This window comes from Dermacentor silvarum, chromosome 2 (genome assembly GCF_013339745.2).
Source record: "Dermacentor silvarum isolate Dsil-2018 chromosome 2, BIME_Dsil_1.4, whole genome shotgun sequence".
Lineage (NCBI taxonomy): Eukaryota > Metazoa > Arthropoda > Arachnida > Ixodida > Ixodidae > Dermacentor > Dermacentor silvarum.
This window is the reverse complement of record NC_051155.1, coordinates 119,786,089-119,809,061: the sequence shown is the minus strand read 5'-3', so window position 1 is coordinate 119,809,061 and position 22,973 is coordinate 119,786,089.

The following is a 22,973-nucleotide window of genomic DNA, read 5'->3' as shown; positions in this document are numbered from 1 at the left end:
TATAAGAGAAAGGCTCGGAGGTCGGACTTGCTAGCGAAGCGTGCAAATCTGCAAGCCCGCCATGTTCAGGCGATCCAGGCGTAGCTGCGAGACGCCGATGGTGGCAAGGAGGTAAGCCATGTAGATATTTTCATCCCTTTTGGACTCGGTAGTTCTCGCCAAACTTCAGTATCAATGCTGCGTCGACTGTTACAGCTCGTTTCGTCAAAACTAACTAGTTCCATGTAATTGGTTACTGGAAAAAGCAAATGAATTACAGTGAGCGTTACCGAGTAAACAAGGTAGTCGCTAAATTACAAACTTACCAGAGAACGTAATTGATTACAAGTAATTTTTTGCATGTAATTCATGGTGTACAGACGTGAGCAGCCTTGTCTAGAACGCGGGAACAGCGGATTCCGGGGCTCTCCGGAGCCAGCCAGCGACGTCTAACGCTAGCTGCTGGGTCCGACGTCTAACGGTAGGTGATGGGCATGTTTGGGCCCAGCAACTATCGTTAGACGTCGCAGCAACGTCGCCCAGACGCCCAGCTACGTCGTTAGACGTCGCAGCAACTATCGTTAGACGTCGCTTCCGGGGCTCCGGAGAGCCCCGGAAGCCACCATGCCCGCGTTCTAGACAGGGCTGCTTACGTCTGTACAAGTCGGGCTCTAACCTGCTTCTGCCGTCACAAGCAAGCAGATATCAAACAAGACGAGAAAATTTAAAGTATATAGAAAACATTATTATGGCAAATGTATACCACTTCCAGACGAACAACGGAAGTGTTGCAATGCTCATTCTTTAACAGGGAGCAAAAAAAAAAAAAAAAAGAACGAAAAAAGCGAACAGGACAGCTGGTATATATAGAAAAGAGACAATTCAAAAACGGCATCAATTGCTAACCTAGCTTAATAAGTCTTGCTAAGAAATTATTATCGAAGTTTTCTTATTAAAATAAAATAGCCTGATAAAACACATTTTCTTAATGTTGAGGCGTCCTCCTCTCCAGTTCTTAATTGGCAGCTGCTCTGCTCTATACCTATCGCCACTTTTTGACGAATATATTCCTGCACAACATATGCCTGTGACATCCTGACAAGTTGGGGAGGAAATGGTGCTGTAAACGACAAGCGGGGGTCTCAACGCTAGGATGTTCGTTTTACTGTATACCATAGGAACGCTATAGTAAAGTACAGCTTATTGCTTCGGATGAGTCGGTGACAGCCAGTGGGTGGAGGACTACCACCTCAATGCATTCTTTCGGGACCTCAAAAAATGTCGGCGTATAGACCAACCTGAGCGATGATCGAAGAAAAGATGTGATACGGGTATGAGGAGCGTTCACGTGACATCACGGCCATCATATTCACGGCGGCCACAGAACCGCTGCAGATAAGGGGAATGGCACTAGATGGAAGCAAAAAACTTCATGGCGGCTGGTGATAACGTGCCTCATTTTTATCGTGTTGGCTATATACAAGATGGCGGCCGCGATGACGTCAGTGCACAACCCATACTTGTTTCGGTCTATGGGCACTTTCCCCTTGAAAACGTTGGGCCGCTAATGCAGCCCAGGGATTTCAAGGACAAATAAATTCAAAACGTGTAATAATAAATAACGCATCTACCATCGTTGTTCAGTCCGGCGAGCCGAGCTTCTCGATACCTGACGATCAATGGTAACCGTCCGCTTGTCCGAAAGGGAGGAAGAAAGCGCGCCCAGCACTGCGCCTCGGTAATAAGTGCGTGAACTTTCCATTTTCAAACCAACCAGCGTCTCGCGCGAGGGCTACGGACAGTTCGTTTCTTTATCGGGCCGAACTTCTTAGTGTTTCGCGGGCTTACCTTTCAGGCCTGGAAAAAACTCATGTAGCACCTATTGAGCAATACAAAGCTGGGTCGGGAATTTCAGGATGGCCCACAATTTTCTCATTGACACTGCTGCTCCGCATTGAATATTTGAGAAGGTGATTAATTAAGAACTAATGCAATAATTAAGCGATGCAGGAAAAACAGTTTGGCTTGCTCCAAGCGACGGCAAACAATATTACCTTGGCTCTGCCCAGCTACGTGGTACTTGCATATTTTCAAATTTTGGCACAAGTTATTACGTGGGACACATGGTATAAAGTGAACTGGTGTCCCACTGAGTAATCAGACGGATCGATTGACCCGCTGATCAATGTCTGTGGTTTTTCCTTGCCACTTCTGAGCAGATTCGGCAAAAACAAATCACATGTGTTGCCTATACTATCTTGTGTCAGTAGACTGTTATCCTTTGTCTGCAAAACTTCCTAATCTCATCACATCGCCTTATCTTATACTCTGCACCCCATTTCATCACTGCCGTCCTCGACTAGGTTTTCTTTCTCTAAACACTCCCATTGTGTTACTTTGATAAGCCAATCGGTTATCTAATCTACGCACTACCTGACCTCCCCAACTCCACTTATTTTAATCTCAACTTGACTATAAGTTACATATGTCTGCCGTCTGAGCTATATCATCCTCTTTCTGTCTCTTCACGATACGCCTACCCTCTTTTCATTACATTACTCATTGCGCGGTCCTTAGCTTCCACTCGAGCTTCCTTCTTATCCTTCAAGTTTACGTTCCCATATTTCTGTGCACCGTAGAATCAACTGGTCACATACTTTTATTTTCAAAGATCGGCAAAGCCGCCGATGGCGACGTGGTAGTGCCTTCCATACAGGCTGCAACCAATTTTTATTGGTCTGAAAATTTCTTTCTCATGTTCCGATGACCGTGCTGTCATTCCCCCACTGCCGGTTGAATGCGTCACAGGGGAGGACTAACTGCGGCCACTAAGCAAGCCATATTGTTTTCTCTCGCACAGAGAACCAGTTCTGGTGCCTCGTTGACTCACACGCGTCCGCAGCTCACGCCAGCACCACAAGAAACTGGTGGAATGCACCGCAACCTATGTCAGCGAGCCAGATACCATGCGAGCATGCGACCTACTTGCAACATAAACGAGTGCTAAATGCAACTGGAAATTCCAAAGGGATACGCCGTCGAAAAGCACAAAAGCGTAACCTCAAGTAACTTAATTTACGTTTATACAAATTTAAGTCACCATTACGTGTTATCGTTAAGTTCGTGAAGAATGTAAAACTTGGGAAGAATTCGACCGCTGTCATGTAACGATGCTCTGTTTAAATGCGGTTAAAGGTACAGAAATAAACTAGTACATTTGCAGATTACACTTTAGTTGACCAGGACGGCCTTCTCCACGCCAAATCTCGTTAAGAGGGGCTGGTCGACGCAGCATTTTGACAGCGTTCGCTCAGGACTAAATATGCGATGTCTGCGAGCGCCGTCTCCCTCAGAATAAAAGCGAATGCGATGCAGCGTCAGAAGGAGGGCTCAATGAACAGGTCAGGAAGCGATAGAAGCAGCAATTATGTTTTCGTTACGCAACTGCAAAACACCTGTTGGAATTATATTACCAGCTAGGGCAACAATATGAGACGGCGGAATAAATATGATGGAATGTAAGTGACGCCTTGGACATATTGGGGCTATAGTGGCGTAGCCAGGGGGTGTCAACCGCGCATGTGTCACCCTCTCCCCCCCCCCCCCCCTAAAACCATTCACGCAGAAACTCCACTGGAGTTTTCTAAATATGCGTATGAGCATTGTGCCACTCGCTCAGCTCTACGTAGCCCGGTGTCATTATCAAACTTGATCCGACCATTATAAACGCTTATCAGCCCTTACCGGTCGCTATCAACCTTATCGGACTCGATCCGACCTTTACCAACCATTATAGGTCGTTATCAACCTTATCGCAATCGATCCGATCCGATCCTTATCAACCCGCATCTGAACGTATCAATCTTATGGGACATGATCCGATCTTCATCAACCCTTATCGGTCCCTATCAACCTTATCAGAATTGCTCCCACCATTATAAACCCTTATCGCTCTTCAGCACCTTATCCATCCGCGTCGAACCATTATCGACCTGTGACGAAACCCATATGACCCCTCATCACTCCTTATGTCCTTATCAACTCATTGACTGTTTATCTGTCAGTGTTGGGTGATGCGGAGCGCATGGGAACCCTAAGAGATCGGTGGCATTTCGGTCGGTGAAGGAATGCCCAGCGGAGGGCGCATCCCGCCACCACCGAAACGCATCGGGGATGTGGCTGGTTTGACATTAAATTTTTCGCAAAGTCAGAATTTTCATGATGTCTATAATGCTCCAAGTCGGCTCTACATGTGGTCCTAGAGATAGCTTTTATCCCACCATCACCAAATCTTCCGACAAAGCCTTGAATTGAATTCTGGGGTTTTACGTGGTTTTACGATTTCATTATGAGGCACGCCGTGGTGTAGGACCATGAATTAACTTTGACCACCAGGGGATCTTTAACGTGCCCCAATGCACAGGACAAGGGCGTTTTTGCATTGCTTGCACGCGACATACGTGAAGTCACTCGAAGAAGCCTACACGGTACTCAGCATCGTTGCTATAAGGTATAAGCCTGCTTTTTACACGGGACGCATCATCGTTATTAATTAGCCGCACTTTAGTTCTCCCCTGATGGTACAGTAAAGAACCGTCACTGCCTCAAGCTGTAATGTTATGTAAGCTGTGCTGTATGGCTACGGTGATGGTACCTACGGCGGCAATTAGTGGCGTTGCAACGAAGTAATGAAGTATGATGGACGCACTGCCTTTATATACTTACAAGTTACTCCTGGCTGGAAAACAGAAAAAACATTTGTTCGGGTGACGGCTGACAGTCATGTCATCATTCTGTCAACGTACCTTTCAGCGCGGCAAAGCACAACGATCGTAGCCACAGACTTTTCTTCTTCTTCTCCGTTTATGATAAGATGATAATGATCTCAATCACTGTGGCTTGTACCCAGTAAGGACAGTACTACAGCACCGCACGTCCTTTTAAAGGAATCCGAAGATGACGAGATTGGACAATTAACATATTGTTTTGTCTAAATAGAGACAGCTAATTCGAAGGCTGCCTATAAGGCAAGACGTGCTTACTCAACGGCTGGTAGCCATTGTCCATAAGTGATCTCCTCCATGGGTTAATTTAGGAACTGGGTAATCTGTGCAACAACCATGGTCCTCCTGCCCCAGAATGATTCAGACGAGTCTCCACTTGCATCAGTTTTCCAAAAATACAAATTAAAAAAAAAGATGACAGCCGGTTTGCGTGGCCTTGCAGAACCACAGCCCAATTTCCAGCGAAGCCTCGATTTGTGTCGAAAGAAACCACACACATCAAAAGGTTGTCTTCATAGATGACTCGCCTGTTTGAAACCTTCATACTTGGAGCATACTTGGAACCAACATACTTGGAAATTCTGCCTATATTACAGCTAATACTCACCACATTCCCTCTAAATATAGCTTAGTTGTATACGCAGCGCACATGAAAAAAAAAACATGAACACACAAAAAAAATTCTGCGCTTCTTGGGTGTCCTCATTCATTGTTTCCATGTTTTTTTGAAGCGCGCTCCTATAACTAAGCCATGAAATACAGCTAGCTTATCGGGATATCTTAAGCCCTAAATATAAGCTCCATGAATGATTAGTTCTCCCAGGACAACATTCAAAGAAGCATATTCCATTTTCGAGTGCTTCTAATAGCACTAGTTCCTTCGCTGTTACAAACTTGCAGAGCCGTTGGAAGCAATGTGAACGTTTAGCAAAATATTTAGTCTCTAGGTACAGAAGCTGCCCGTATATCATCAGAAATGAAATTAAGTCTGCTAATTCCTCTTGATTCGCACGAACAATAATACAGCAGACTTTTTGTTAATTGAAAAAAGAATTAAGCAGTGAAAAGTTGGAAACAACTATCCCTCAGACGTGGGCGCGACAGGTCTTGCAATGACAAATTGGGGTGCAGGAAAGGGGGGTAGACATCGGCATCGCCAGGGTGGAGGTGGGCTCCAGAAAACATTGGAGGGAGCTTTGGGAGGGGAGGGGGGGGGAGAGGCTTTGGAAAACTTTGGATGCCCCCCTCGTAGTCGGCGCTTATGCCGCACATCCCGTCCCGTCCACATATATCATCGCGCCCGTCATCCCCTTTCAGGCTGAACGTACACGAGACCGGACACCCACTTTTGGAGTGTCATTCTTTCTTCGAGCAAGAAGGAACTGGAACGAGCTTCCATACAGTCATAAGGCCATCTGCCGTTGCCGAAGCTGTTACCAATCATATTTACGACGAACACATGTTTCTAAATGGGGTCCTTAAAGAATAAGATTAAAGTCATCTCCTGCAAGTTCTGTTGTCAATGACTGACGGGCGCGGATTCCACGGGTTCCTTGACGTCGTCGGTCATCAGGTAGCGACGGATCATCCTCCAGCAGTCCTCGTGGAGGGTATCCAGTTGAGGACGGCCGTCCTGGCGCGGCCTGCACACAACGTAGTCCTGGACGACACGTGTGAATCTCATGAAGTCGTGAAGGCTTTCTATGCTCCTCAGTCCACGTCGAACTGTGGCATAGGCCTCGGCTACGCTGAGGCACTGCTGCTCAGCGAGTTCTTCGAGCAGTCCGGCATGGCGCCAAACACGTTCCAAGGCCACAGCACAGTGCCTGCATAGGATAAGTAAACCTTATCAGTAATACATTCGATTGGCCAAGCACTACAACAACTAAAGCATCATGTGACAAGAATGAAGTCGCACGCCTGTACGAATGCAGACAGCAGCATCAAAACAGAATAGAATAAAAACGTATCCAAACGAAAATGACGAACGACAACGAGCAGCTATAGACAAAGCCCAGATCACTTGTAAATGTCGCCTCACTTGACCTACAGGGCGCTAAGATTTTTGAATGACATGCCGACATCTTTGGACGTAGTTGGTGTTCGAGACGCTTTAGAAGCAACCCGACTTGCACTGAGCAGCGCCAATAACTTACTTCAGCTTCGTACAGTGCCAACGCGAGCGACGGTAGAACTCTAGAGCACGCTCACCCCAACGCCACGTATACTTCACATTATAAATTATAGCAGAGCGGCACTTGGCGCATTTCTAGAGCGCATGAAATTAATGGCAACGCTGTCTCGTCTTTAAAAAATGTGTGGCAGAAAGCACGAAGGTAATCTTTAAAGTAAGCGAATAGCTCATGCGGACCGCAGGAATCAGGTGGACAGACTACAGCAATACTTTCGAAGTGTACTGCTGATGTCAATAACGGTGTTTGGCTCAGATTATGGTTGACATGATTTTGTAGACGGCATGACCGGGCCACTAGATACGACGGTGGTGGCGCCACGACATCGGAACATAGGTATGACGACGATGTAGACGGTGACACCGCGATGACGGCGACATGGTGGTTTCTTGTTAATTTTATGACCAATTTAAAATTTGCCTCACCGAAATAATGCGAGGTGTCTCTTGAGCATCATGCCATATTTGTCGGATTATATGCCGTGTCGTGAAATAGGCGCAGCTGTCGGCCATGCAGCCCCTCCGCGCGCCCACAGCAGCGTATGCTTGCGCGAGAACGCGCGGCCCGCGAAACGCAATAATGAAGCTTTTGCATCACACGTACTGTAGCATTCGGTGTGAGCGAAGCTTTGATGATCAGATAAGGCAAAACACCACACCATGATAAGAAACGCGCAGCGGTTTTCAGCGGCGAACATGTTCCGCTACCCGACCGTATAATGGCGCATCCACAAGACGGATGGCTCCGCGGACACTGACGGCGATGATGATTTATTGGCATCCTCTTTAAAACGGGACGGTGACAAATAGTCACCTAGCCTGCTTGAGCTAACCAGGCATGCTATACATGCTTTTCATTCTAGCGCTTTTGTATACGTCTCCTTTATATTTCTTTCTCTTTCTATCTACCTAGTATCCATGCCTGTAACGTCAATATCTTCGCTGCTTTTTTTCTACCGATACTCAAAATGTCTCTTGCTTATCTCGACTGCTGACCCGTTGATACTTCCCTCCACTTTCCATCCAAGCACTTCTGGAAGGTGTACGTTACCTACAAGTCTTACTGGGTGAATAGTACCTTCTCATACCATAGGGATGTGCTGAGTGGTCTCATGATTTTTGCTGCAGCAGACGCATGCCTCATCTTGTTGCAAATATTTTCTCTGGTATATTTTTGTCCTTAGATAACATGCTAGAGCCTCAAATAGCAAGGCACTTCCCTTTCTGTTATCGTACATATTTTCCCTTCTAATTTCTTTCTTCCCATTCTTGTAAATCTGCATGATATTTTTTCCCCAATCTTGGCATCCACTTCCCTGCCTGTGTTTCTCTCACTTTCTCTTTGATGACCCCTGGTTGTTTATTTACGCTTTCCATCACCTTGCAATTGGTTGCCAACTTTCTTGACATCTTTCATTCTGCGTCCACGCTTTTCAGGTATAGATACTTGTGCACTTTAGCCACCCATTTATTTTCATCCATGCTCCTGAGTCTTGCCTTAGAAACTAATCTTGCTCTGCGCTTCTCTGACTTCAAAAGAGGCCCAACCTATGCCACCCTGCACTGCCTCCTTTGTGGTTTTACCGTGGGCTCCCAAAGCCAACCGGCCTACCGATTTCTGGTTAACTTCCAACCCCGACAAGATATCCGATTTTAAGCACAGAAGGGCATTTGCGAATGTTAGCGCTGGTATCATTACTCCTTTCCAGAGTCCACGCACCACCTCATATTTATTGTGATCCAAAGTACTTTAGTATTTCATTATTGCTGTATTCTGCTTCGCCTTTGTTTTCAGATTATCTTGGTGGGTGCTTGAGTAAGTCTTTCCTTCGTTTATGTATACGCCGAGGTATTTACGTCGTATAATGCTTGACCATGGGTATATGACTTTCTCTTGAATTGATACCACGTAATTACTCGCGTCTTCATTAAAGACGATAATTCTCGATTTCCCTGAAGTAAACTTAAGGCCTATAGGTTTGTCGCTGCGTTGTCACACATATTCGCAAGTCTGTAAATCTCTTGCGTTGTCCGCTAGTAGGGCACTATGTCTTCCGCACACATCAGTCCAGGGACTTTCTGCTGTACCCTTTGCCCATTACGCATGTAGGATAAATCAAATCGTACTTCACTGTTTTCCAGTCGTCTTTCTATGCCCTTAACATAAAGCGTGAACAGCAATGGAGACAGAGGACATCCTTGTTTCAGTCCTCGGTGAATTTCACAACTTCATTGCATGTCTGCCTTCCCATACGATTCGTACTTGGTTGTCCCACAACAGCTCCACGAAATCGTAGTCTACACTCTAAAAAAAAAGGGAGTGAGAAGGGAGCAACGGGCTCTGTTCCTCCTTCAGGCCAGCGAGTTCCTCCTTCGAGCAAGGTTCACGCGCTGCGCCCTCTTGCGGCAATCGTAAATGGAGGAACTTTCCTCCCTTAGCGCGAGCACCCCGGGACCTGAAAATGAGTTGCGCCGTGATCCCGTGTAGCGCATTGCGATTTCATCGGCTGCGACCGATCGGTTCCATCTCTACGAGCACCATAGGCGATCACTTCACCCACTGACTGTGTTTGAGTGCCTTCAATGTGCTGCGTGGATACTTCATCGCGCAACGATGCGCATGCGATATCATGAACGTCGGTGGAGGAAGGTTGATCGCAAAACAGGCAAGTTATTTTATTCTCGATCATTGGTATGCGCATACGAATTGCTCTCAGCAATAGGCTATATACATTTTAGACGCAGTCCTGTTAGACAGTATTTACTGCACCGAGATGCAAGCAAGACCTTAAAATGTATTGGTAATCTAGATCTTCTTGCTCATGTAGGGGATAATGCTTAAGGATATTTCTTTTCTTTATTCTCGCGGTACATGCGGCTGTCGTGCGATTATTATTAGTGCGAAAGTGCCTATTAAGTTGCGTTAACAAAAAATAAATATGTGGAAACGCGTACGTGTAATGAAAGCGGTGCAGAAAGTGACCGATAGTATCCCGAAATCGATCGCCACTGAAATTTATAGCCGCAGTGGCTATGGTGATTTATTTCCTTATGGTCGCGGCTTCGACTCTGGTTCCTGTGGCCGATTGCGGTGGGGGCGGAATTTGAAAGCAACTGTAGCCTCTTGTCAAGTTTTTATGCAAATTGTAACATATTATTCTACAGCTATTTAACTATATGTTGTTTACGTGGTTCAAAACAAAGGCCAAGTGATCTGATTTGTTTTTCATGCACCATGCTACATCATATTCGGTTTGAAAAAAACTTTGTCCACTTTTTTCAGTGTCATGCGTTACTGCATTTGAGAATGACATTTTCACAATTCAATTTTTTATTCCTTTTAGAATACATGGCTAACTGGAACAAGCACTGGACCTTTATATGTACATCATCGAAGTGGAAGTTCAGCACATCAAAAGACGCGACTTAAATGCTTCTATAACCTGCATGACTTCTGAAAATAAATACAGACGCCAGAGCCAACCATAAATGACACAATTGCCAATTTTGTTTACACAACAATTCATTTCTTTTTTCTTTCATAAGCAACTTTCCTGTCATGTTTAGTTGCGTATAAGTTATGTCAACAAACCTTGTCTTAAAAAGTAAGCTGTACTAGTAGCAAGCTGTGATTTTTTTCTCATAAACTGCTCGTAAACCGAAAACCTCATAAGCAGATTATTTACGACGTCGAAGCATTTATAAGCGAGGAAACGGGATTGCAGTAAGAATCGGTGAAGCACATGGGTCGCTATTATGCAACTTCAGCAGAAAAGCACAGGTGCACATGATGATCATGATTATTTCCGAACGTAATATTTCTCATCGGAAGAAGACGCTTATCAAGATTTTCAATTTCGCATTGAGGCAATAAACTCGCATAACTAAATTCTGCCAACCGGCGCTCAGCAAGCATCAGCACAGGTATTACTGTTGTCGTGGGAGTACCATTTCCTACGTTCACGCATTCTGTGCACACATGGGGAGCACGCACAATACGCGTGTAGTTAGCAAGCACGATTACTTACCTTTCAAACGGTACGACGCGGTCTAAAAGCGCTCTCCAAGTTGCCGGTGCTGCATCGACGATGTTAGTCCCAGCCAGCGCCTCCTCTATTTTTCTAAAAATAAAGGAGACGCTGTCGCAGCATACATGCTGCTGCGTAGTGGACGAGCTCAGGCACGCTAATAATTCGCATGCTTTCTTTGCGCCATGCACCCAACTTTCCGCAACCATGACACAAAGGCAACGCACTACCCGGCACGAAAATCGTTGGTCCACATTTGCCTGGCGCGCCACGCATACGGCGAGTTTGCAGCAAGACACATGCTATCTTCTCGCACTATTATTGAAGCTAACTACGTCACATTTCATTACCGCAAACACAAAAACACACGATCAAACGCTCGCACATCCAACAAGCACGTTGTAGACGGAGGAATGACAACGGCGCCACCTGCACACTAGTGAGGCTGTGGTGGCCTCGGTGATACATGATTAACTAGCCGTGTTGCGCCCAACTATGTTGCGAGACAAAACGGTTAGTTCTGTAATGTATTTTCGAGGTCTTTAAACGTGCATTCAATGCACTGTACGAGCGTTTTTACTTCCTGCCTAAAAGCGGCCGTCACGTCCTCGAGCCCAGCGGTAGGGTGGCTAGCGTCGCAACGCCGTAGCCACGGGACTACATTAAAACCCTGTAATTAAACCGTTCAAAATTCTGCATCTTTATATTAAAAGGTCTGTGTGCATTGCCTGCACCTGTAATACCACCTAATACGTTTAGCTTTGTCTTACCAGCAATTGTTTAACTTGGCAGAAAACTGATTTGCATTCCGGCACAATTGGGGGGTCGCATTTCGTGACTATATAAAATCGTACGCAGGTACACAAGGCATGTAAAAAAAAATGTGGTTGATCCCTCTTATATAGGAATCGGTATAGAACACGAAAGTGAAACGTGTCTTCACAGAAGTAGTGTAATGTTTATTGCACATTGATATATAATGTCTATTGGTGTTTTGTGGCTAAAGCGCCCTTAGGCGTTGATGCACCCACGCTGACGCCTGGTGGCACGTCTCCTCCATCACGACTACCAACGTCGATGACCATGAGCAACCGTCGTGCATATGGAAGCTGCACTACGCTGCACACGCTAGCACAACGCGAAAGACGAAGCACGTAACTGACACACTAATACAACGCGCAAGACAAAGCACGTAACTGAATCGTCACCGAGTCAAATCAGCGCGTACAGCGCGTCGTAATTGCAGCCTCCGCGATCAACTTCAGAAACATTTTCAGAGCTAATTGCGGAGGCCACGCTCCGCTGTGCTGAGTACGGTGAACGCCACCTAGGTGGCGTTGGTAGTGCTTCTTGATGCCAGCGTCCCTTCGAATGCTGGCATCGAGGCGTCGTAGTACTGAGACCACCGAAGCGTTCACTGTCGGTGCGCGTTAAGGCCGGAATACATGGAGCGAATAACCGGCGTCCGAGCGAAGAACTTCGTCGGGCGGCGAACGTCCGACGGCCGGCGTCAAGAAATTTGCCGTCCGCAGCCGATCTGCCTGTCCAAACATTTTCGTCGGGCGAACGCCGCCGCCGGAAGCGTCTAGCGCGCAGCGGTGGACGACAGCCAATCAGGAGGCACTAGTTCCGGTCGCAATGCATGCTGGTGTTTCGCGCGCGCGCGCCTTTTCGCGTCGTCTGCAATCGCGTTGGTGTTGCCGTGTCTGCATGTCTCTGCACCGATTGAGTAGTTCCTAGTATGATCTCTCAGGAATCGCGTTGTATTTGTACATCCCATATCCGCTGATCTGCGAGGAAACAGACAAGCAGTGCAAGCTCTCTACAACAACCTTCAACAGAAATCTTCTGATCTCAGAGGCCACATGCTGTCGTCATGCCTATCTCCCGACTTCCCCGATAGATGGCGTTGGCATCGGATATTTCTTTCGCTAGGCTTAGACGCGTTCGAAACGAGAAGCGATCTCGAAAACTACTCAAGGTTATCCATAATACTCTGTCGTCGAAGCGGCCTGAGACTAAGCGAAAGCCGTTTACGCAGTCATTTGCTTCCAACTAAGTGAATTCTACAAGGACAACGCCAAATTCAGTTCGAAGCGGGCGGCCGGGACCGCCGCCAACACGGCGGCCAACGCGCGGCGGCGTTCGCCGCATGTATTGCAACACAGCAAACATCCTGCGTCGTGTCGCCGCGTCGTTACTTGACGCGTGAAGTTCGTCGAGAAAGTTCGCTCCATGTATCCCGGGCTTTAGTGTCATAATGCAGTACTTCTCTTTTCTGCTCATAGGCGGCGGCACCGCCCCGAGCAAGAGCGCGGGTACACGGAGGAGTGTTAGATATATAAGGCGCGTCTGTGTAGCTCTCTGCGAATGCGTTTGTGGCGCAATGGGTTAAACGCTCGGCGATCTATCGTCGCGGACCGAGAGGTCGTGGGTTCGATTCCCAAATTTTGCATGTTTGTGGAACTTTTTCTTCTGGTTTCTTTCTTTGTATTATGTTCTATGACGTATTTCCGTGACGGAAATACGTCAGTGAAGTCTTGGTGGACCCCGGAATAAAACACTTTCGTGTTAAAAAAAAAAAAGGTGAACCGTGTCGTTATATGCGAATGTGTGCGAGTTGGTTCTGTCAGTGCTCTATGAATTGTTGTGTCAATGAATCTGATTGATTACGTGTGTGTAAAAAATTCTATGTATGCTTGTTAATATGACCATGTGTATTATATAAACCGGACAGTGTGACTATGTGCGTGTGTTGTTGATTGTCAAGTGCTCTATGAATTGAATGCGTATGTGTACATTTGAATACTGCTCTAGGTGAATGACCAGTGTAAGCTCAATTAATTAAGTGTTACTAATTAATTAAGTGTTATATTATAATGTCTGCGAATTAATAGAATGTTATATAAGAAATGTGTGTCATAATATTATAATAATACGTTCACACATGTTTCGCGTGTGGGAAAAATCTTTTTGTACATACAATTTTTTAAAATCTTTTATTGCATGTAGCCTCCGAGACCATTGCTCAATGCGTGCGAATCTCGAAGCCTTGTATTGGTGCCCCTAGTAGCTTCAATCCTAGTTGTTAAGCCTATAGTCGTGTTGCTGGCTTCACTTGCCTGGAGTCGGCCATGTTGGTTTTGGAAAGGGAGTAACAGTTGCTCCCAGCCATGAGGGAGGAAAGTTCCTCCATTTAAAGACGAACATAGGGGACATCGCCGTTCCTCCTTTAAAGGAGCAAGGGTCACTCCTTTTTTTTTTTAGAGTGTATGCCCTCCTGCTTGAGAATATCCCATAGCAATTCTCTGTTTACGTTGTCGTAGGCTCCCTTAATATCTAGAAATGCTATCCATAAAGGCATATATCGAGCCACTGAAATCTATATGCACTCATTTAGTACAAACATATTAATTATCCTATCAGTGTCTGCCTGGTCTGAACCAATTGTGTAGTTCCTCTAGTCTATCACTCTTTCTCCACCCACTTAGACAGTTCTAATTTTATGGCTAGCATTGTCATTCTATATATCACCGACATGACTTGCCTGTATGAGCTCGTCTTATCCTTATCACGTTTGCCTCTGTAGATGAGGTTTATCTTGCTTTCAGGCCATCCAACCGGAATTTTCTTCGTTTTAATCGCTTGCTCTATGGCATTAGTCAGCAGTGCCTTGCTCTTTGGACCCAGGTTGTTGATTAGCTGCACTGGGAATTCATCGGGTCCTGTGGTCGTGTTATTAGGGACATCTGCCTTTTCGAGTAAAAGGTTTCTAAACTAAATTTTGATGTCTCAGGCTTCTCTGTTGTTGCTGGATCTGTTTAGAGTCTGAACTACGCTTTCTTTCGTGCCGAAGTTGTCCCTAATAACGTCTTTGATGTACCTCAGCGCATCGTCTCCTTCAAATATGTTACCGTCTTCATCCTTTATAGATGTTTGCAAATTTTTGGTTGGAGTTCCGAGTGCTCTTACATGGTTCCCGAATCTTTTTGGTGCGGCTTTGTCTCTGTTGCGAATGTTGCGCACCCAACGCTCACTTGCGCATTTAATTTTCTCAATCATGAGCTCACTCGCCACCCTTTTTCTTTTCTCGGTATGTGTTCCATCTAAGGAGCACCTCTTCTTCGTGTAATATCAACTTTTTAGCTTCTCGATGATCCCTAGATACCTGTTTACGCTCTTGTATAGCTTGCTCGATTTCATTGTTCCACCACTTGCGTGGTTTCCTATTTCCAATCCAACAATTTTTCGCCGCGTCTGCCTTATCTCCGGCTGCATATTTATAACGTCTACTAATTCCCTATATTCCCCGACTGCTGTAGGAAGCGCCTACATTTTATTCTGTTTTTATCGGTCTCTGTTATTTGCTTTATTTTCATTTTTAAGAATTTTGATGCTATTAATTCGTGTCTTGCGTTAGTACCTCTCCTAAACTTTAAGGTTAAATGCTTATGATCGCTATCCAGGCTATATTTTCCGTGTTCATCTATCGTCATTTGGGTTAGTCGTTCGTATACCATTTCTGAGACTAAAGCATAGTCGACATTTCTGAGACTAAGTCGCACTTCAGATTGGCACGTCTGTTCCCTTCGGAGAGTGACGCCGAAGGAAACTGACGCAGTCGTAAAAATAGGACACAACATGGTGGCGCAGCCGAAGTTGGCGCCGTCCGCTCATGGTTTCACCAGAAAAGGCGTACCTCAGAATGCAAGACAAAGGCCCACAACACGGCCTTTCTGTTCCAGCGGCCTGTCCAGCAAGCGGAAGACCAGGCTAGACTTAAGTAATAGCGCTGAAGCATTGCCTAAACAACTGCCTGTGTAACGACGCTACGTGCGTGGTTGTAAACTGCGATCTAGCGGAACGAGAAATACATATGCACTCGCCTGTCAAGTGCACGTCCTCTGGCGAACTGCGCGGCGCGTGCCACAAGAGCACAGTTTCGACGCATAACGTCCCGCACGATGAAGCAGTGCCGGGCTGCTTCCTTGGTCAGCACTCCGCTCAGGCTGACGCGTACGAGAAGGTAGTTGTTGGCCATGTCCTCGGACAAACCCCGAAGGAAGGCACCGACGACCTTGTCCGACCGTATCGAACAGAAGTGAACTGTTCTTATGTTCCGGCTCAACCGGATTACTTTTGCAAGACGTTGTATCTGGTGCTGGTTGGTTTCATCGGCGTCGACTTCGTCTTCGCTGCCGTCTTCGTGGTCGCTGCCGTAGGAAGTAATGTTCGCGTGTACCCCCAGCTCTTTGATGCTGGTGTTGCGAGAGAGCGACTCCACTATTTGTGTCCAAGATGCGTTCAGATCGTCCTCCGTCTCGTCGTGCTCGTCGCCATTAAAATGTAAATGCAGATGCAGCTTTCGGAGTGAAGTCGCAGCTTCGACGTACTCGGCGATGGCCGAAGCGAATTACGCGTCCCATATCCTGATTTTGAAGCATACGGACGTAATGTGTGCGTGTAGCAAAACATGAGAAAGCGGTGCCACAATATTGCCGAAACAGGATATTTCCACATCTAAGAATGACTTGGAGTAAAGCAACTCCAAGTTGTGGTGGGCGAAGTAAGTTCCGAGTGAGACCTTCCCTTCGGCTCAGCTTTGTTTGAGAGTCTCGCACAACGTTGGCAGTTGGCTAGAAGCGGTGGCGTGTACGGATAAGATCAGCTTTTTAAAACTTGCTTTCTTTTAAGTGATCCAAAAAAGTCGACCCATTGCGCTGTGTCCCAGATGGAAAGTGGAATGCCGAGTTCTTCCAGCGTGTGGTTATTCGACAGTGGCCCATACCAGAAGTTGTAATCTGTGTCCGGCTGGAGCGATAAAGCTTCCTTTAACTATACGAGTTTGAAACACCGTATAACTCGATTTTCTGCGAAAATCCTACCTGCCAGTCGGGCGTTCTCTTTGTCAAACAGAACGTGGTAAAGCTGCACGTTCTCGATCGTCTTATTTACAAGGACTCCTTCAGCCATCAATTTGAAGCAGTTTCGCCTGCTGGACTCGTCTGCTGCTATACTGAGTGTTGTCAGCGAGGTGTTGAATCTGAGGTACTGCGCGAACTCGTGCTGTCCAGCCTCGCATATAACCGAACCCTGTATCGACAGCTCTTTAAGCGTAGAATTTTCTTTAAGAGCTGCGACGAATGTCCTCGCCGTGGTGCCTGTCATGTACAGCTCGGCAAGCTTGAGGGTCCTCAGAGATGTGCTGACGCTAATAGCAGTCGACAAAAGAAACGACAGTCCGTTACATAACCCGGGTACTTGACGTTTCAACATCTCCACTTGTTGCGTGAAAAAGGAGTCGTCGTCGGGATCCTCGTTGATGAGAAACTCTCTGAAGTCGACCTTGAGCAGCCCGGTCGAAGTATCCCACTTGAAGGCGTCGTAAGCCATAAGCAACGAGGACAGGGTGTGGCCAATGCGGATGTGCTGTATGCACGAGTGTGTCTTAAGCAGACGGCGGCCTAGCGAAACTCCGCGATTGAAGGACTTACACGAGTGGTCTTGCAGGAAGAGGTTCTCCTCTGCCAAGCTCACTAGTGACAGCTGCCCGCACGGTGCCGGCAGCTCTCGTAGTTCCAATTTGGCGTAAAAGAGCAAATCGTTCAACGGCGAAAGGTGGTCGACAATCTGGCATGGACTGTCGGGCGTGGCTGTACAGGGTAGCAGTGGGGAAAAGGCGGCGCTCGCATCGGAAGCATGCGGCGAGTCTCTGCGGTTAGCCAAGGCAGTGCTGAAAGCAGCCGCTCCTGCCATGTTGGGCTTCGCTGACCTTGGTGCTGCGCTGTCGTTTTCCCGACCTGCATCAGACACAGCAGCGACAAAATAATAGCTAGTTGTTCCTCTCGGGAATGCGGCCACACGATTCTTGAAGGTACGCAAAGTGGAAATATTAATTTGAGGTAGAAACGTCGGAGGGCCCAAATTGGTGGCATCGCTGATATTGACATTTGTGCGATTTTTATGTCCCGAATCACAGGCAGCTCGCGTCTAAGCAACTGGCATCAGTAGCCTGTTCTGACAAATAACACCTAGTGTCGTTCGTTACGGTGCGGATATGTATGTTTGTGCGATGACATCGGCACTAAACTAGAAATGCTATTAATTTTTTCCTTAAGTTGATTGTATGGGGGAGTAATCATTTATAATTGTACAGACTAACACGTTTATAATATTATTTGCTATTATTAATATTATTATTAATATTAATATATATATATATATATATATATATATATATATATATATCATAAGAAGCCAACAAACATTAACACCAAGGACAACATAGGGGGAATTACTTGTACTTACTAATTGAATTAAATAAACGATAAATTAATGGAAATGAAAATGGATGAAAAAACAACTGTCCGCAGGTGGGGAACGAACCCACGTCTTCGCATTACGCGTGCGATGCTCTCACCATTGAGCTACCGCGGAACCATGGACTTTTCCCATCCACTTTCTGGGGTATTTATGTTTTACAACTAGAACTAACCCTGGGAGTGTTAGCCAGCGCCACCACTCACAAACCTTGGGGCGGATGTGGAACATCCTTTCTGCCGCAGGCGTCACGAGCACGTGATCTTTTTTGGGTGTTGGCAACTGGTAAATAAACCCACATATGCTACCTGAGGGCATCAATGTTGCCGGATTCGAGCCCTCGTTATGTAATGAACGAGAAGAAAGGGAACCGAGGGGCCCGATTTTTATTAATCATATCATAAGAAGCCAACAAACATTAACACCAAGGACAACATAGGGGGAATTACTTGTACTTACTAATTGAATTAAAGAAAAGATAAATTAATGGAAATGAAAATGGATGAAAAAACAACTGTCCGCAGGTGGGGAACGAACCCACGTCTTCGCATTACGCGTGCGATGTTCTCACCCTTGAGCTACCGCGGAACCGCTTTCCCATCCACTTTCTGGGCTATTTATGTTTTACAACTAGAACTAACCCTGGGAGTGTTAGTTCTTTCATTTCCATTAATTTATCATTTCTTTAATTCAATTAGTAAGTACAAGTAATTCCCCCTATGTTGTCCTTGGTGTTAATGTTTGTTGGCTTCTTCTGATATCATTAATAAAAATCGCGCCCCTCCTTTTCTTCTCGTTCATATATATATATATATATATATATATATATATATATGATGTTAAATTTTAGACACCACCTTTTTATTGTTGAACGCCAAGAACACAACCTTGACATGCAAGAAGTAATCTTTACTATGTGGCAACAAAAAAAATTAAAAATTAAAAATTAAAAAAAAGGTTTACAATATGCCTGCACCACGCAGGGACGTGATCGCCTTCGTCAGAGTTGGGCGATAGTCATAGCCACGAACTAAACGCACGGAGTGATGCATTTTTACAGCTGCACAATTTGTGTAACATCTACAGCGATCTTTACTTAGCGAAGAAAAGGAACACTCTGAGGGATGAGCATTAAAATATGGTGTCTTCAATGCACATTGGTTCCGGTAGATCGCGTGTAGCTTTGGGTCATCAAGCCTAAGCAGTTGACGAGGGAGATTTCGTAGAGAATTTAGACGTCGTTTCACCCGACGGCTCATCGCGAACGTGAGGGCAACCGAATACCACATCCCGTGCAAGTGCACATGTACTGCATAAGTACGAGCGCTCTAATCTGTTTAGAGTACGGAATTTTCACTCACTGTGGCGGCCCGTTTATGACCGATGGCTTCCTCTTCTTTCTTTGCCTCACCCCGTGGATCTCTGCTCGAGACGGGCCAAAGCTGATGATGATGATAATGAAGCCTCAAATAATGGCACAAAACAACTGTGGGCGTATAGGCCACGAGCCCGGTGGTATATTATTGAAAATTAAAATCAATTAGTTAATAAATAATATTTTTTTTTCGTTTTGGGTGAAATGAGTTGATTACTCCTGGTGCAAACCAAGGCCCGTACTTTCATCCACTCGAATCTCGCACCAAAACCCATGATCGTCGGGTTGACATCAGGGATTTTAAAGTATTTTCGCGTATATATGGGCCGTGCAGCCATAGAAACTTAATAGGTTGAGTCATTTATTCATTTAGAACGAGCGCTTCTTCACACCCACCCAGAAGCGAGTAGGCGCTGTCAAAATCAGTGACGTGACGGCTAGCTGCGGTGCGATAACTCGAGAGCGGCGCCACGAGACAGCTTTCATTTTTGCGTCTTTATCGCCTTACCAAGCCTGCGCTCACGGTAAGGGTGACTGTTTTGCTATTGCCGAAGCGTAATTTGCTAATGCAGCTCTCTTAACGCGACAGCGTTCAGGGCCCCGTGTTGCAGAAAATCCGGCGTCGGCGTAGGCATCGGCGTCCGTGGCGGAGAAATTCACCCCGAACCCCCCTGATCATGACCATACCGGCCCTCCACGTGGCGCAAGGCGTTGGTGAAAAAAAAAATTGAATTTCTCAAAGTAAAATCGGTCAGAAAAATCTTGAAGTAGGACTTAACTACAACCTACAGACATGATAACGTCTGATTGTAATTTGAATGTATACGAGAAAACATAATTCTGTTACGAGGAAACTCGAACACAAACCCTTTTTCCAGCATTTCTACCATAACAACAGCCGCGCTCGGCAGGTTACTTCCGAAAACCGCATATAGATGACGCTCACCTCCACGGCAGCTTAAAGTTATCAAGGGGCTTTACGGCAGCTTTGGGTGCCTAAGGCTCCTAAGCCTTTAATTAAAGGCACGTTCACACCGAAGGCGGAGCGGGCAAGCGGGCAGGCGGATCCGATTTTCCCGCGCGGAAAAGTTGGCCGCTTTGGCCGCAGCCAATCAGAACCCGTGATGGCGGAAGCGCTGGTGAACCAATGTAAACATCCGGTCAAGATAATGCAAATGGCGTCCACCATGTCTGAACCGGCTGTGTTCTCTGTGGAACTGCTGCTGGACACAATGAAGCGGTAGCAGGTCCTGTACGACAAATGTAACCCGAGGTACAAAAAAGCCGACTATAAGAAATAGCTATGGAAGTAGATTACGCAGGATTTGGGAGTGACTAGTAAGTGCACAGCATCTAAATGCGAGATGCTCCGCCTCCCCGGCGGCGAAGGCAGCGAGACAACTTGGCCGGTCTGAACAGCCGCGCGCGCTCTCCGCCTCGCCGCTTTGAAAATCCGCTTGGCCGCTCTGCTTTCGGTGTGAACGTACCTTAAGGGTGCCTCGATGTCAGCGCCGCCTCGAGGCACCCTACGGCAGCTAAAACGGTAGCGGCACGCAGAGGCTAAGGTGGGAAAAAAAAAAGGAAGAAAGCTGCAGCTGCCGGTAAGCCTGACAAGCATTCAGGGATATTTGATTGCTAAAGCGTCTTTCTAATTTTGGACACGCGCGCGCCTCGGGGCAACAGCAAACAACCAATAAAACAATAAAAAAAGGTCCTAGGGCCTTCACATTTTGATATAAAACGGCTTTTATTGCCCTTGTAAAAATGTCTTCCCAGCAATTCATTTGTGTTTAAAAGTGAAGCCGACTTTTAGGGAATCGGTGTAAGCTTGGGCTTTGTAAGCTGGCTTTCCCACGTTGTGGGTTGCAGCGAAGCCTACTTATAAAGAAAAAAATGTCACAGTTTCGCCCTAAGGGCGAAGCAATGAATGCGATAGCAACACAGCAATGTCATACGAAGTAAGGTGAGCGGCCTTGGTAGCAATATGAATTGTAGTAAACATGAGCTGATTAAGTAAGCAGGTGTGCTGCGGCGTAAGTAGACCGACATGAAGAGAGACTCGATGACCACGAGAAGGCGCGTGTGAAACGGTGGTGTTGATGAGAAGCGCTTACCGTGGGCAGCGCGTGCGAAGGGACACACCTGTAATGCTGCACTGCCGATCTGGGCAGCATTGCATGTGTAGCGTGCGTTGGAAAATGTGGCCCGACTATTACTAACTGAATGAACAAGCGTGGTGTGAGCGCGCACAAACAAACATGAATAGATCACACTGAATGACTGCAGTCAACGACTGTCAAAACGCTGGCAGCGAGCGTATGTACGTGCGGTCTATCGCTTCAACGGAAATTGACCGGTGAATGCAGGGAGCATAAAGGTCAGAGCCGTGTGGAGATAAGAGACGGTGCGGTCGAACGAACGACGAGCGCGGTTGTTGGCAGCGTAGAAGTGCGCCCCCCCCCCCCCCCCCCCCCCGCTCCCTCCGGCGCTGGCTTCCCGCTTCCTTGCTTGCGCGTGGGAGAGATAAGAGACTGTGCGGACGAGCGACGAGCGCGGTTGTTGGCAGAGAAGTGCCGCCCCCCCCCCCCCTGCTCCCTCCGGCGCTGGCTTTCCGCTTCCTTGCTTGCGCGTGGGAGATTGAGTGCGTTCGCTCTCCGTGATAGCGCGCGTCCCCGCACGCTTCCGCTGGGGCATACGGCGCGCGGCGAAGATTTTATCTATACGGAACCTCACGGCGACGGCGACGGCGACGCCGACGGCAGAAATCCGGTTGAAGTGTCCATATAATTGCTATCGCAATAAAATGCGATGCGAACGGGTCCCGATAACGCTATTGCGTTCCGCTCTTAAAGCCGAAGCTTAAGCGTCCGATGAATGGACATCTTTTCTTTCAACTTTCGCTTAAGCACATTTAGTGGGAACACTACGGTAGTTTAGTGATCCAAAAAAGTGGAGGAGGGGTTGGTGAAAATATTAGTTGTGCCCATACCCACTCTATCATTCTAAAGCATTCTACAAGAGTATCATTGAATATGATCCTCATTTCTCGTGCGTTCTGCAGGGGTGAATGGTATGCACACCAGCCCTGTGTAGCAGGTCGCATTGAAAGCCAACGGTTCAGTGAACTGTTTCTTCATAAGCGAGTCATTGGTTATGCTTGCTTTTCTGTTTCCCTGGCGACCTGCCGACTCTTACGTGGCTGACTCGTGACGTACAGATGGCAGATTAGACACATCTCGTTCGCTTGTCAACTTACAAGCTGATGCAATAGTTCTTAATAGCCGATAGCAAGTACT